At 43.8% G+C, this 15564-nt stretch overlaps 1 protein-coding gene across 1 annotated transcript in view; it reads right to left on the bottom strand.

Annotated features, from left to right (window-relative positions):
• Nucleotides 1–15564, bottom strand: part of LOC122548904 (protein FAM135B-like) — a 372254-nt gene that overhangs the window by 47562 nt on the left and 309128 nt on the right. The gene's annotated exons all lie outside the window — the stretch shown is intronic.

Here is a 15564-nt window from a genome sequence, read left to right as displayed (position 1 = left end):
AAAATGTGAAAACGTACCTCTAAGCCAGAATACTTTGATCAATATTCAGGCATTTCCTTAAGCCTGACTGTGTGCGTCAAGTGGATAAGGTGATGAAACTTGTGGGAAGAGACTACTGAGATCAAATAGTTAGAATGTTAATTCTGCAAAGGGCTCAGACTAAGTGTATGTTAAGTTTGGGTAAGAGTGAGGAGCTGCGACCAGAGAAATTGTGAAGAGAAAGGACATAAAGGAAGAGGAAAATTGGTCTAGCCTCTAGGACAGAGATAACAGTTGTATCATGATCACTAATGCTGCCTTGCAGTGGCGTTGCTGCTACAGTTTATGATGCTGCCTTGCTGATATACTTGATGTTCATTGTAAATCAAAATTAAATTGCTTTTCATCTACACATGTACATAGTCCTGTCTGATTTGACAAGAATAAATCGAAGCTACATATATTTAGAGACACGATGATTTACCGACATCTCCACAACAACCTATTATCTCCATTTCTTGACACAAAGGAATGCTGAAGAACTCGAGCAGATTGTCAGGGAAAGCTGAAGAGCGCAGGATTTTGAGCTCATTCAAAGAACAGATATAGCAATGTAAAGAATTTGCACTTATGCATCAGCTTCAGACTGTCTCAGAACAACAAAGCATTAACAAAGTGTAGTGATTGAAGCATAGAATGATTATAGCATGGGAACCCATCCAGCCTGTTGAGTTCATGCTAGCTGCCTGCAAGAGAAACTCATACAGCTATAACCTCACCCATCCTTCCTTCACACCCTGTCCATTCCTGGTTGTCCTGTAATATTTATCACTTCAGGTGCTTATTCAGTTTTCTTTTGAAAGCTTTAAGTGATCCTGCCCTCTCAGATATATCCCTCTAGATCCCCACTCACTTGATGGAAATGTTTTCCTCTTGTTACCATTGCTTCTTTTGCCAATCGCCATAAATCAGTGCTCTATGGTTCTCAATACTTCCACCAACAGAAACAGTTTCACTCGGTCCAGATCCCTCCTGATTTTGAACACCGCGATCAAATCACTTCCTCACAAGAGGAGGGATAGTCCCAGCTTCTCCTAACTAGTCAAGTAAATAAAGTTTCTCATCCGTGGAACCATTCTTGTGAAGCTTCTGTGCACCTTCTCGAATGTATTTGCAATGTTCCTAAAGCCCAGAACGTGACAATATTCTCCAGTGTTCTTGCAATCAAAGAAACACTGGAAAACCCAAACTTCTCCTAGTATCTTTGGGTGTGTTGTGTTTTATCCTGGTAACATAAAAACACAGACAATAGGAGCAGGAGTAGACCCATCGATCTTCCTCTACCATTCAACAAGATAATGGCTGATCCACTATTACAATGTCCAAATCCTCCTCTCTTCCTGCACTTCTCAATATCTTTTAGCTTTGAGAAATCAATTTCTTTCTTAAATATATTCAGTGACACAGTTTCCATCATCTTCTGTGATTAACTGGTTCACTGCCCTCTGCATGAAGAGAGATCTCCTCATCTCAGTCTGAAATGGCCTACCGTATACCCTTGTTCTCGACTTGCTGACCAAGGGACACATCATGCCTACATCCAGTCTGTCTAGGCCAGAATATTATTCATTTCAATGAGGTCCCCATATCCTTCTAAAGTCCAGTGAGGACAGGCCCAGTCAACCCAATCTCTCCTCATTTAACAAATCTGCCATCTCAGGAATCAATCCAACAAACTTATCGATTATTCTTTATCAATTATGATTACAGTCAGCCTTGCTAATGCCTTTTCTTATCAAGTTTTGGTACACTGAGTATCTCAGCCATGATTGTCACAATATCTACTTCTTTCGTAAAGATGAATGCAGAATACTCATTTACTGCCTCATCTATGCCCATGCCTTTTTGTGTATGTCCCATTTGTTGGTCTTAGTAATCTTTTAGCATTTAGGTATGGATAGAAGACTCTGGATTCCCTTTTGTGTTAGCAGCCAGTTTCTTCTCCCTCTTTGCTTCAGCTCTCATTTGTATTATCTACCTGACACACTCTCCTTTTCTGTTTCATCTCCCTCTCAATTGTTCTTGCCATTCCATCACTCTGGGTTTCACCCTTGCAAGAATATACCTCAACAATTCCTGAATCATCTCCTCTTTAAAGGCAGAACTCTACTCATTAATGGTTTTGCTTGTCAATCTTTGATTCCAATTCACCCAAGTCAGATCTGTCCCCACCTCAAAGGAAAGCAGAGCTAATGTTTCAATGAAAGCAGGTTCATCAGATTCGCAACATTAACTCTACTTTCTTCCCACAGGTGCTTCCAGACCTGCTGAGTTTCTCCAGCAATTCCTGCTTTTGTTACTCATCTCAGAGAAAATGGTCCTCTTGCAATTAAGCATTTTCACTCTAAATTGTTCATTGCCTTTTACAAGAAATAACCTACATCTTAAAGTTCTAAAATCACTGTTCCTTCATGGCAGAATCTTTCCAGGCCTGAAGGACATGGGCTACAGTGAGAAATTTGGAAATATTGGGTGAAATGTCTCGTGCCTCGTTTCCTGACTGAGATCAAAAAAAGTTGTATTTTCCAACCAGGTCCTAGACATCAAGTTGCGATTGTAATTTGAGTGGCAAGAGGCCTATTGATGAGGGATTCTTTCGTATGAGCTTCCTTATTTCTACACAAACTTGCCTCATTAATAGGCGGGCTCCAATTGTCCCTCCTGCTAGAAAGTAACTAGTTGGCATGAAATCCCGACAGGCACATCTGAGTGGGGTTCAGCTCACTGCTTGCTTCTCTTGGACATCTGGCACCAATGCTCAGGGGACATTCTATGGGCAGTGACTACATGCATCCCATGTCAATGGACATTGGCATCTGGTACGCATCTGTCTTCTCTCGTGATCCTGGCACACCTCCATTCTATTTACAGAACAATTCTGTATTTCACTGAGTCATGCAGCACAAAAGCAGCGCTTTCAGCCCATCATGTTTGTGCTAGGTGAAAGTGGGGACTGCAGATGCTGGAGAGTCAGAGTCGAAAAGGATGGCACTGGAAAAGCACAGCAGGTCAGGCAGCATCTGTGGAGGAGAGTCGACGTTTCAGGCATAAGCCCTTCATCAGGAATGCCCTCTGGTCTTAGACATACCTGCTTTGGGGAAAAAAAAATTGCATGCTCTACCCTGTCTCTGCCTCTCATAATTGTGTACACCTCAATCAGATCCGATCCAATCCACCCCCTTCCCCCTGCCCCAGCCTCCTCTGCTCCAGGTAAAACAAACCAAGTCTATCCGGTCTCTCCTCATAACAGACTTTCCATCCCAGGCTATATTCTGGGGAATCTCCTCTGCACCCTCTCCAGTGCGGTCACGGCCTTCCAATAGACAGCTGCTCACTCACTCTCAGAACATACTCACTTACCACCTTACTGGATGATCAGAGCATCTTGCCCTTTTTGTGTTTTGCCCCCTCAGCCAGCCCTTAAAAAGGCTCTGTGTTGTTTTGTTGTTTGTGGCACAGCTTGTCATAGTTGTCCACAGTCAACAATCAAGAGGGTGGAGAAGTTGTGATCTGGCACTGTGTTACATTAATCTCAGGCCTACAGCATACATCGCAAACACACTACATGTGCTTCAAACCTATGGATCCATTTCAAAGTCAAACGGGAGTTGTTCTCAGTTAACACAAATGCCTGGAAATGACCATCTTTAAATAATAGATCAATAACCATTGCCCCTTGACACTGTTAGGGTGAAAGGAAAGGCTGGTAGGTATAGGGAATGCTGGATGCCGAAAGAAATTGAGAGTTTGGTTAAGGAAACGAAGGAAGCATATGTAAGGTACAGACAGGATAGATCGACTGAATCCTTAAAAGATAGTTTTGGCAATTAGAATTAAGGAGAATCCAAAGGGTTTTTACAAATATATTAGGGACAAAGGGGTTACTAGGGAGAGAATAGGGCCCCTCAAAGATCAGCAAAATGGCCTTTGTGTGGAGCTGCAGAAAATGGGGGAGATACTAAATGAGTATTTTACGTCAGTATTTACTGTGGAAAAGGATATGGAAGATATAGACTGAAGGGAAATAGATGGTGACATCTTGCAAAACGTCCAGATTACAGAGGAGGAAGTACTGGTTGTCCTGAAACGCATAAAAGTGGATAAATCCCCAGGACCTGATCAGGTGTACCCGAGAACTCTGGAAAGCTAGGGAAGTGATTGCTCGGCCTCTTACTGAGATATTTGTATCATCGATAGTCACAGGTGAGGTGCCGGAAGACTGGAGGTTGGCTAATGTGGTGCCACTGTTTAAGAAGGGTGGTAAGGACAAGCCAGGGAACTATAGTCCGGTGAGCCTAACATCGGCGGTGGGCAAGTTGTTGGAGGGAATCCTGAGGACAGGATGTACATGTATTTTGAAAGGCAAGGACGGATTAGGGATAGTCAACATAGCTTTGTGCCTGGGAAATCACGTCTCACAAACATGATTGAGTTTTTTGAGGAAGTAACAAAGAGGATTGATGAGGGCAGAGCGGTAGATGTGATCGATATGGAAGTAAGGCATTCGACAAGGTTCCCCATGGGAGACTGATTAGCAAGGTTAGATCTCATGGAATACAGGGAGAACTAACCATTTAGATACAGAACTGGATCAAAGGTAGAAGACAGAGGGTGGTAGTGGAGGGTTGTTTTTCAGTCTGGAGGCCTGTGACTAGTGGAGTGCCACAAGGATCAGTGCTGGGCCCTCTACTTTTTGACATTTACATAAATGATTTGGATGCGAGCATAAGAGGTACAGTTAGTAAGTTTGCAGATGACACCAAAATTGGAGGTGTAGTGGACAGCAAAGAGGGTTACCTCAGATTACAACAGGATCTTGACCAGATGGGCCAATGGGCGGTGAAGTGGCAGATGGAGTTTAATTCAGATAAATGTGAGGTGCTACATTTTGGGAAAGCAAATCTTAGCAGGACTTATACACTTAATGATAATGTCCTCGGGAGTGCTGCTGAACAAAGAGACCTTGGAGTGCAGGTTCATAGCTCCTTGAAAGTGGAGTCACAGGTAGATAGGATAGTGAAGAAGGCGTTCGGTATGCTTTCCTTTATTGGTCAGAGTATTGAATACAGGAGTTGGGAGGTCATGTTGCGGCTGTACAGGATATTGGTTAGGCCACTGTTGGAATATTGCAATTCTAGTCTCCTTCCTATCAGAAAGATGTTGTGAAACTTGAAAATGTTCAGAAAAGATTTACAAGGATGTTGCCAGGGTTGGAGGATTTGAGCAATAGGAAGAGGCTGAACAGGCTGGGCCTGTTTTCCCTGGAGCTGAGGGGTGACCTTATAGAAGTTTACAAAATTATGAGAGACATGGATAGGGTAAATAGGCAAAGTCTTTTCCCTGAGGTCGGGGAGTTCAGAACTAGATGGCATAGGTTTAGGGTGAGAGGGGAAAGATACAAAAGAGATCTAAGGGGCAACCTTTTCACGCAGAGGGTGGTACATGTATAGAATGAGCTGCCGGAGGAAGAGGTGGAGGCTGGTACAATTGCAACATTTAAGAGGCATTTGGATGGGTGTATGAATAGGAAGGGTTTGGAGGGATATGGGCTGGGTGCTGGCAGGTGGGACTAGATTGGGTTGGGATATCTGGTCGGCATGGACGGGTTGGACCGAAGGGTCTGTTTTCATGCTGTACATCTCTACAACTCTATTTAATGGCATTATCATCATTGAATGCCTTACTATCAACATCCTGGCAATTACCATTGAGCAGAAACTGAGCTGGATTCGCCATGTAAATACACTGACTACAAATACTGCAGCAAGTAACTCACCTCCTGTATCCCCTAATCTTGTTTACCATCTACATAACACAGATCAGGATTGTGAAGGAATACTCCCCAGTTACCTGGATGTGTGCAGCTCCAGAAACACTCAAGAAGCTTGACACCATCCAAGATTAAGCAGCCCACTTTATTGGTACCACATCCTCAAACACCCACTCCCTCCAGCACAGTTGCAGCAGTGCAGACCATCTGCAAGATGCACGGCAGACATTTGCTGAAGGCAGATCTTCCAAAGTCATGACCACTTCCATCTAGAAGGACAAGGGCAGTAGATACGTGGGAACACCACCACCCCCAAGCCACTCACCGTCCCGACTTAGAAATATATCGCAGGTCCTTCACTATCACTGGGTCAAAATCCCAGAAGTACCCCCTCACGGCATTGTGGCTCTACCTACAAGAGAATGGACTGCAGTAGTTCAGGAAGGCACCTTTTCAAAGGCTGCCTGGGATGGGCAACAAATGCTGACTTTGCCAGTGATGCTCACACCCCATGAATGAATGAAAAAAAATTCAAGCAGATCTGTCCTCAGTGGGCGAGTCAGTCAGTCAAGGGGACTGTTCACTCACATCCCAGGCACTTCAGCACAGCCAGTCGTCCACTCAAGACCATCAGGGCCGGGGCTTAGCTTACCACAGTCTGGGATAACACCACGGTCAGAACGGCAGGTCAGTGCAAGGAGTCAGGGGATTCACTGCTGGTCAGTCGAAGATCTGTAGGCAGCCTGTTCAGTTTTCAATCAGGGTTATCCATGCAGGTTCATCAGTGGGTGGGCCACGATCAGTCCTGGAATGCAGCCGATTCTTTAACCAGGTCTATCGCACAGCACACAAGAGGTCTCCTGAAGATGAGGTTCCAATGGTTTGATTGTTGCTTATCATAGGACGTTCTTGTAGTCGGTGAGGGTGGCAGAGGGATTCAATGCTGGAGACTGCAGGCAAAATCCTTGTGATGCTGAGGGGACAAGGACAGTGCAGGAAGAAAACTGAACATACAAGAGACAGAGCTGGCTGTGCATTGGACAATATGAGATTCTATACTCACAACCGTACTGAGGCTGACACCAGTACAGTTGTGCCAGATCACACTGTTCCAGCTGGTTTCTCTGTGACGAGGTCAACTCAGACAGGATAATTTGACAACATAGTGGCTTTCTCTCAGGTGCAGGGTGTGATAAACTACACGCGGGACACGGTGAAAGGGCCATACTATAATGCAGCTTATATACAGGTTAACTGTGATCACTGGTACCACTTTGCAAACATTCGCACATTGTATCCTGAGAGCTGCCATGGTGCCTCTCATGTTCAAGGTGTGTTTGAGATGCTGGCTCTCTCACACAGGAGGTTACTGGGAGACAAGGCCTATCCTTTCTGGCCATGCCTGATGACTCCCTGATCGGGGCTGAGCCTAGACAAGATGAAACCTATTCTTTACCCAGGGCTATGGTGGAGCACACAACAGATCTCCTGAAGGGGAGGTTCCAATGGTTTGACTGTTGTGAGGAGGGGGTTTGTTCAGTGGGTACATTCCAGGAACGTGCCGCATCCAGGCAGAGAGGGAATGTAATGGAACTGATGAGCTGGGAGAGCAGGAGCTTGCTTCTGAGGGGGATAAGTGTGAGCAGGAGGAATGTGATTTCATTCACATGACAGAACGCAGCAGTGTCAGAAGCCACCAGCCAGACAGGACTTAACTGAAAACCTGTTCCAGGAGATGTAAGCAAGGTGCAGTGATCTTCCATCAAGTGCTTGGCAAGCAAGCAGCTAGTTTCTGGTCTGAGAAGCAAATGCACCTTCCATTTGTTTAATTGCTGTTTGTTTTGGTGTCGGTGAAGAATGGGGAGTGTTTGAATCATTCAAAGTCTTCTCTGGATCAGATGGTCCCACATTGAGCAATGACAAAAATCTGAGCTACATTGTGTACTTGGGAACAAGTAGTATGGATTTAGAGAGAGTTATGAATTGAGTGTGGCTAAGGACGTGAGGGGATAGAAGGTTGGTGTCTCATTACCTAGTTAATGAGGCGAGTTTGGGATGGCCACTTAAGAGAACACACTAGGCCTTATAGCGAGAAACCTTTTAAAAAACATGACACTTTCCTAGTTTCTCATAAGGTTCAGCCCTAAATTGACACATGATGGAATTTTTCCATCTACATCCCTGTTCTGGAAATAATCTGAATGCACAGGGAAATCCTCCTTTCCTCAGTGATTAATTTATTACTATTACATTTATAATGAGAATAATGTGTCCCATTATCTGTCATTTTCTTCCACTCCTCTGCATTACCTTGCAAATTTTCTCCACCATATCCCATGAGTTGTTGCCATACAGAATAAACCTAGCAACGTAATGGTATGTCAAATGATTCTTGTGCATAATCATGTCCTTCACCTCGCCAGGATATTTTCTTTTTCCAGCACTGCACCACTCTCCTCCACCACCATGTTCTTTTCTTCCATATCTTTCCTGAACACCTTGTATCCAGGAACATTCAACAGACAGCCTTTCCCTTTATCTTGTCTCCATTATTGCCACACCGTTGTACTTACCTGTGTCTGCAGCTCATTAACTTTATTTATTTTATGTTTCCACACCAGCACTGCAAGGCTAATTTAGACCTTATTACATACCCTCTCAGTCAGGTCCTATCTTTCTGTCTCATCCTGTCTGTCTCTCCTAAACTTCAATGCAACTTTTAATCTCACGTTTTAACTTCCATCGCTTTGCTGAATTGGTTTGCATACTTGTCAAAAGCACCAGCAAACTGCCTCCAATTCTTTGGTTATTCACAGGAAACTTATCCTGTGAATTATTCACAAACTGCCATTGCACCTCTTTTATTCACTTGGGAAGGCCGACCTGGATAAAAATGCTCATCCGAATGATTGGACCTGATGAGGTGTGCAAATGAATGCAAAGTGAGCCACTGAAGCCAAATGTGGTAATGCAAGACTTGGTGTTCAGACAGGAGATGATGAACGGTCCAACAGATCTTCTTCAGGAAGGGGAGATCCAGGAGACGGCAGCTTCAGCAGCGGCGATGGCATTGCAGCCCAATGCAGGAAGAGTGAGCGGTGAGGGAGGTCGCTGGTATCTCCGATGGCTGTGTCAGGGTCAGGTCTCCCGCAGAGCGAACTAAGCAGAAGACTCAGACTGAGGAACCTTTAACTTTAGTCCTTTATTTTTCTAGTTTATACTAAAAAGTATTTCAATATTCATTATTATCTTATTTCTTTATTCTTCTACTTAATGTACGAAGATTTAACCTTGTTTTCAAACTTTGTTTCTTTTACTACTTTGCACCTAATTGTTCTGTACCCAGGTACCTTTGCACTTAAGATGGAACTGTGTGTGGCGACATTATACACTTTTCACTGTACTCCTATACTTGAGCATACATGATGATAAAATCTAAATCTAAAAAACATCATTTGACTCTATGTTGTGATTAGTTCTGGTGGGAAAAGACATTCCATGCAAAATATTGACTGTTCTCCAAAAATCACAAAAAAGTACAACACAATGTTAATTAGGTACAGCTCCAAGATATCTTTTACAATCATCAGGTTTATATGATGCTATAAAGGAATGAATATTTTCACCATCAGGTAATGACTGAGTATTTCCTCCTTTTGATATTTGAGATGAGACTGGGCTCCGTTTATTTAGCACATCTAAATGCCTTGAGTTGGTAATTTTGAGCTTTCATTTATAGGGTTATTCTACAAGTGGCTTGCCACAGAGCACCAAACCCTCAGGCCAGGGAAGGTTCCCTTTCCCTGACTGACACTGGTGAATGGGTTTTCATATTACAAGAGAGCATGGCCTTTATTCTGATGCTAGCTCACCAAGGAACAGACTCACTGAATTCAGTTTCACAACTTGCAATGATGGAGCTGCAGGATGCAGGTCCAATGCAACAGCACCTTGACTGTCTAAAATAAAGGGCAATGGAACATCTCCAATTTCCTTTCTGGGTCACTCACCATCCTGGCACGGATAATATGCCACAGTCCCCCTATCATCACTGGTTGAAAACTCTAAAACACTTTACCAGCTGAAAGCACTTTCACAAGAAGAACTGCAGCATTTCGAGCAGAATGCCCACCACCTCCATCTCAAGGCTTACTAGGAAGGGGAAATAAATGCTAATAATGACTGCGAAAGCACCATATATTGTACCATGTACTTTACTCCACATTGCTGATATCCTCCCAGATCCTCAACGTTACTCACAACAAAGTGGTAGAACATGATCTCCCCCCAGTGGCTCTTGATTGGTAGTGCATCCAGAATTTTAAAGGCTGCTTGCCATGGGAACTTAGAGGACGAGCCACTGCACAGAGCTGACATGAAGGAGAGATGAGTGAAGACGTGATAATTGCTGTGGAACCAGTACAACCATCAAAGAACAAATGGATCCCCTCAACCCAAGCCCAGCCCCTCTGTAATTTCAACCTGTTCCTATCTGAGTTCAACTAGTTGATGTCTGACCACGAGTTTCCAGCATAACCAATGAGCCTGAGCAATTATGCATTCACATAAGAATTAAGAACTCAGCATTACAGTGTGCAAACTCAGTCTGATTTTCCAACACTAAAGGAAAAACACACAATGAAAAACTGAGCAAGCTCAGCTGTCTATCTGTTTTCGACCAACATGTTCATTTGTTGGATAACAGCTCCCTCTAGTGCATTTAGTCTGCATTCTCATACTGGAGCAGCTTTGACTGAAATATTGGCCTCCTGTGGATTTTAATTTAAGAGATATTAGGTCTGTTTATGAAGAATATCAGCTGCTGACATTGCTAATTCATCAGAGACTGATGTCTGATAAGAGCCTGTAGGTTTATTATTTTTCACACCAGGTGTTTAATTGTTGGGCTGTCTACTTTTTCTCTTGTCTTCTGCTTGGATAACGTTCCACAGGCACTGGCCACCCGCTGAGATCTAGCCCTGGTGGTCAATCTTTATGTGCAGGTCCAGACAGCGAGTACGGACAGTTGTGTGCACCCACACATCATAATCTGGGTCACTGAACAGGTAATCAAGAGCAAGGTCAATTTCTTCAGCTCTCTAACTCATTTTCAACGGAATTCACTTTCATGTCAGCCAGCATACTAGCTATTTCCTAGTCACTATTTGCTGTGTGATACCTTGTACATTGAATGTCCCGCCTCACTTGCAGTGTTTATGTTCATCCACCACTAAAGATAATAGCAGGACACTGTGAGAGTGTGTGTGGAAATTCTATGCTTTGATTTTGTTTTTGCCAGTCGCTCAATCAGGGCAGTGTGTGAGGAAATCCATTTGGAAATGTATGGGGCAATTAGTTGAACTGCTAATGCGGTCATTAGCTCAGGACTGTGTTTATACAACAGTTGCAGGAGTTGACACTAAAATATTCTAACATAAATTCCAAGTCTCCTTCTCTGATTTTTCTTTGTGTGTAACTTTGCTTTCCTTCTTTGTATTCTGCTTTCTCCAGCGCTCTCAGCCTTCACTTCCCATCTGAGAATGTGGTAAGAACACCAGAAACTGGGAGCAAGAATAATCCACCAGTCCCTCAAGCTTGTTCAGCCATTTGATTCAATCAAGTGCTCATCACGATCCTAACTCCTGTTTCCTGTCTGTCTCCTGCTCCCCATGTCTGTGTGGGCTTCCTCTGGGTGCTCCAGTTTCCTCCCACAATCCAAATATGTGCAAGTTAGGTGAATTAGCCTTGCTAAATTGCCCATAGTATTCAGGCATGTGTAGGTTAGCAGAATTAGTCAGGGGTCAATGGTAGAGTGATGGGGAATGGGTTTGGGTGGGATACTTTTCAGAAGGTCAGTTGGGCTGAAGGGCTTGTTGGGATTCAAATTCTAATTATCGATCAAATTATCTCTCCAATTCTACCACAAGCTCCTGAATGCTATTCACCCACACATACATCAGGAAGATGCGAGTAGGCTGTTGTAGAAAGGAGAATAGGACATTATTGCTTAAGCTTCTTTGCCTCTCCTCATCTCCTTAATGATGCCCCTCAGAACTTGGGTCTTTGATGAAGCCTGTCCTAATTTCCCTCTGTTATTTTATTTGCTCTTTTTCTATGCTGTCGATCTCTATGACTCTATCACTCAGTCATAGGAGAACATGACCAGCGTTTACACCAATGCCAAGTGTAGCAATCTGCCTGAGACTATCCTTTCCATTTTAACATCCATTCTATATTGATTCAAGGTCCTGGCATCTACCTTCCAAGATTTAGTATGATTTCCTAGACAGGGGGAATGAGAACAGGGGAACAGGTAGATTTTGGTGGGTTAAAATTAATTCTAATTAAAACAGAATCACAGAATTATGTTGCAGAAGGCCATTCAGCCCAGTATGTATTATACCAGCTCGCTCATTATTTTTACTTTGTGCCAATCTCCTGCCTTTTCTCCATGACCCTACACGTAGTAATACCTGTCCAATTCCTCACTGAATGCTTCCATTGAATCTTCCACCACACTTCCAGGCATTGCATTCCAGACCCTAATCATTTTCTGTGTAGAAATGTTTGTTTTAGAAAAAAACCTCACTTCACATTTGCTTCTTTCGCAAAACACCTCAAAAGCTGTGCCTTCTGCTTCTTGATCCACTTATAATTGAGAACGGTTTCTCCCAATCCACTCTGTCCAGATCCTTCATAGTTTTTAAAACCTCGAAGAAATTTCCTCTGAGCCTACCACTCCCCAAGGAAAACGTTCCAACTTCTCCAATATTTGTTCATAATGGAAGGGTCCCACCCTTAAACCATTCTCATCAATCTCTTCTGCACTTCCGCCAACATAGTGACGTCCTTCCTAAAGTATGGTACTCCAAACTTTACACAACACTCCAATAAGGTGCAGTATGTGTCGTATGTAAGTTTATCATACATAGGACATAGACCAGTACAGCCCCTCCAGCCCTCGATGTTGTACCGGTCTTTTATCCTACTCTAAGATCGGACTAACCTTCATTGTATTAACTTCCATGTACCTATCCAAGAGTGGCTTAAATGTCCCTAATGTATCTGATTCTACTACCACTGCTGGCAGAGCATTCCATGCCACCACTTCTCTGAGTAAAGAACCTACCTCTGACATCTCCGCTAAACCTTCTACCAAGTACCTTACAATTACGCCCCCTCATGATGGCCATTTCCACCACGGGATAAAATCTCTGACTATCTATTCTATCTATGCCTCTCATCATCGTGTACACCTCTATCAAGTCACCTCTCATCCTTCTTCATTCCAATGAGAAAAGCCTTAGCTCCCTCAACCTTTCTCCATAGGACATGCCATCCAGGCAGTATCCTGGTAAATCTCCTCTGCACCCTCTCTAAAGCTTCCATATCTTTCCTATAATGAGGTGATCAGAACTGAACACAATATTCCAAGTGTGGTCTAATCAGGGCTCTATAGAGCTGCAGCATAAACTCACGACTCTTAAACTCAATCCCATGCTAATGAAAGCCAACACACCATATACCTTCTTAACAACCCTAACAACTTGGGTGGCAAATTTGAGGGATCCATGGATACAGACCCCAAGATCCCTCTGTTCCTCCACACTGCTAAGAATCCTGCCTTTAATCCTGTATTCTGCATTCAAATTTGACCTGCCAAAGTGAATAATTTCACACTTTTCCAGGTTGAACTCCATCTGCCACATATCTACCCAGTTTTGCATCCTGTCAATGTCTCACTGCAACCTACAACAGCCCTCCACAACTCCTCCAACCTTCGTGTCATCAGCAAATTTACTTACCCACCTTTCCACTTCCATATCCATGTCATTTATAAAAATCACAAAGAACTGAGGTCCCAGTACACCACTGGTCACTGAGTTCCAGGGTGAATACTTACCATCAACCACCACCCTCTGTCTTCTATGGGCCAGTCAATTCTATATCCAGACAGCCAAATTTCCCTGTATCCCATGCCTCCTTACTTTCTGAATGAGCCGAGCATGGAGATCCTTATCAAACACCTTGCCAAAGTCCATGTACAGCACATGCACTGCACTACCTTCATCCACATGTTTTGTCACATCCTTGAAGAGTTCAAAAAGGTTTGTGAGGCATGACTTGCCCCTCACAAAGCCATGTGGACGATCTCTAATCAAACTTTGGTTTTCCAAGTAATCATAAATCTTGTCTCTCGGAATCCTTTCCAATACTTTGCCCACCACTGACATAAGACTTGACTGGTCTGTAATTCCCAGGATGATCCCTAGTCCCTTTCTTGAACAAGGGAATAACAATTGCCACCCTACAATCATCTGGCAGTACTCCAGTGAACAATGACGATGTAAAGATCATCACCACAGGCACAACAATCTTTTTACCTCACTTCCTGTAGTAACCTTGGGTATATTCCATCTGGCCCAGGGGATTTATTCCTAACATCAACCTGTTCTAGCATATCAATCTGTTTCACACTGTCCTCATACCCACCAGACCCATTTCCCTCTAACTAATGCAACGGGCAATTTAGCATGGCCAATTCACCTGACCTGCACACCTTCGGACTGTGGGAGGAAACTGGAGCACCCGCAGGAAACCCACGCAGTCACGGAGAGAACGTGCAAACTCCACACAGACAGTCGCCCAAGGCTGGAATCGAACCTGGGTCTCTACTGCTGTGAGGCAGCAGTGCTAATCACTGAGCCCATTTTGCTGCCACTAGTTGCTATCTCAGCAACTAGGGGCCACACTTTCAGAATTGTCAGTAACAGAGTTAGGAGTGAAATCAGGAGAAACTTCTTTACTCAGAGACTTGTTAGAATTTGGAATGTGCTGCCTGAGAGAGCGGTAGAGGTGGATCCCACAGGAATTTTCAATAGAGAGCTGGATATATGTTTGAAAGTGATTGATTTCGAGGGTTACGGAGATAAGAATAGAGAGTGGGACTTTGCACGTTCTCCCCGTGTCTGCGTGGGTTTCCTCCGGGTGCTCCGGTTTCCTCCCACCATCCAAAGATGTGCAGGGTCAGGTGAATTGGCCATGCTAAATTGCCCGTAGTGTTAGGTTAGGGGTATGGGTGGGTTTCGCTTCGGCGGGTCGGTGTGGACTTGTTGGGCCGAAGGGCCTGTTTCCACACTGTAATCTAATCTAAAAAATCTAAAAAAAATCTAACTGGGTAGCTCTTATAGGAACTACTGCAGGCACGATGGGTTGAATGGCCTCCTTCGGTACTATAAATTCTAAAATTCCATTATATAATCTTAACTAGTGGAACTGGCCCACCAGGTTGATCTAACAGCTGAAAGAGAATCAAAAACAGAAATTTCTATTTTTGTTTCTGATTTCCAGCATTTGCAGTTCTTTCAGTTTTCATTTTTCTGAAAAGAGAAGGATAGGTCAATGTTTCAGAAGGGAAACGTCTAAGCACGATGGCTCAGTGGTTAGCATTGCTGCCTCACAGCACCAGGGAACCAGATTCAATTCCAGCCTTGGGTAACTGTCTGTGTCAAGTTTGCACGTTCTCCCCGTGTCTGTGTGAGTTTATTCCAGGTGCTATGGTTTCCTCCCACATTCCAAAGATGTGCACCTTAGGTGAACTGGCCATGCTAAATTGCCCATAGTGTTCAGGGTTGTGTAGTTTAGGTGCATTAGCCAGGAGAAATGTAGAGTAATAGTGTTGGGAAATAGATCGGTGTGGGATACCATTTGGAGGGTCAGTGTGGACTTATTGGGTCAAATGACCCTGTTCCCAC

This window comes from Chiloscyllium plagiosum, chromosome 4, assembly GCF_004010195.1.
Source record: "Chiloscyllium plagiosum isolate BGI_BamShark_2017 chromosome 4, ASM401019v2, whole genome shotgun sequence".
Taxonomy (NCBI): Eukaryota; Metazoa; Chordata; class Chondrichthyes; order Orectolobiformes; family Hemiscylliidae; genus Chiloscyllium; species Chiloscyllium plagiosum.
This window is presented reverse-complemented; position numbering and strand designations above follow the sequence as displayed.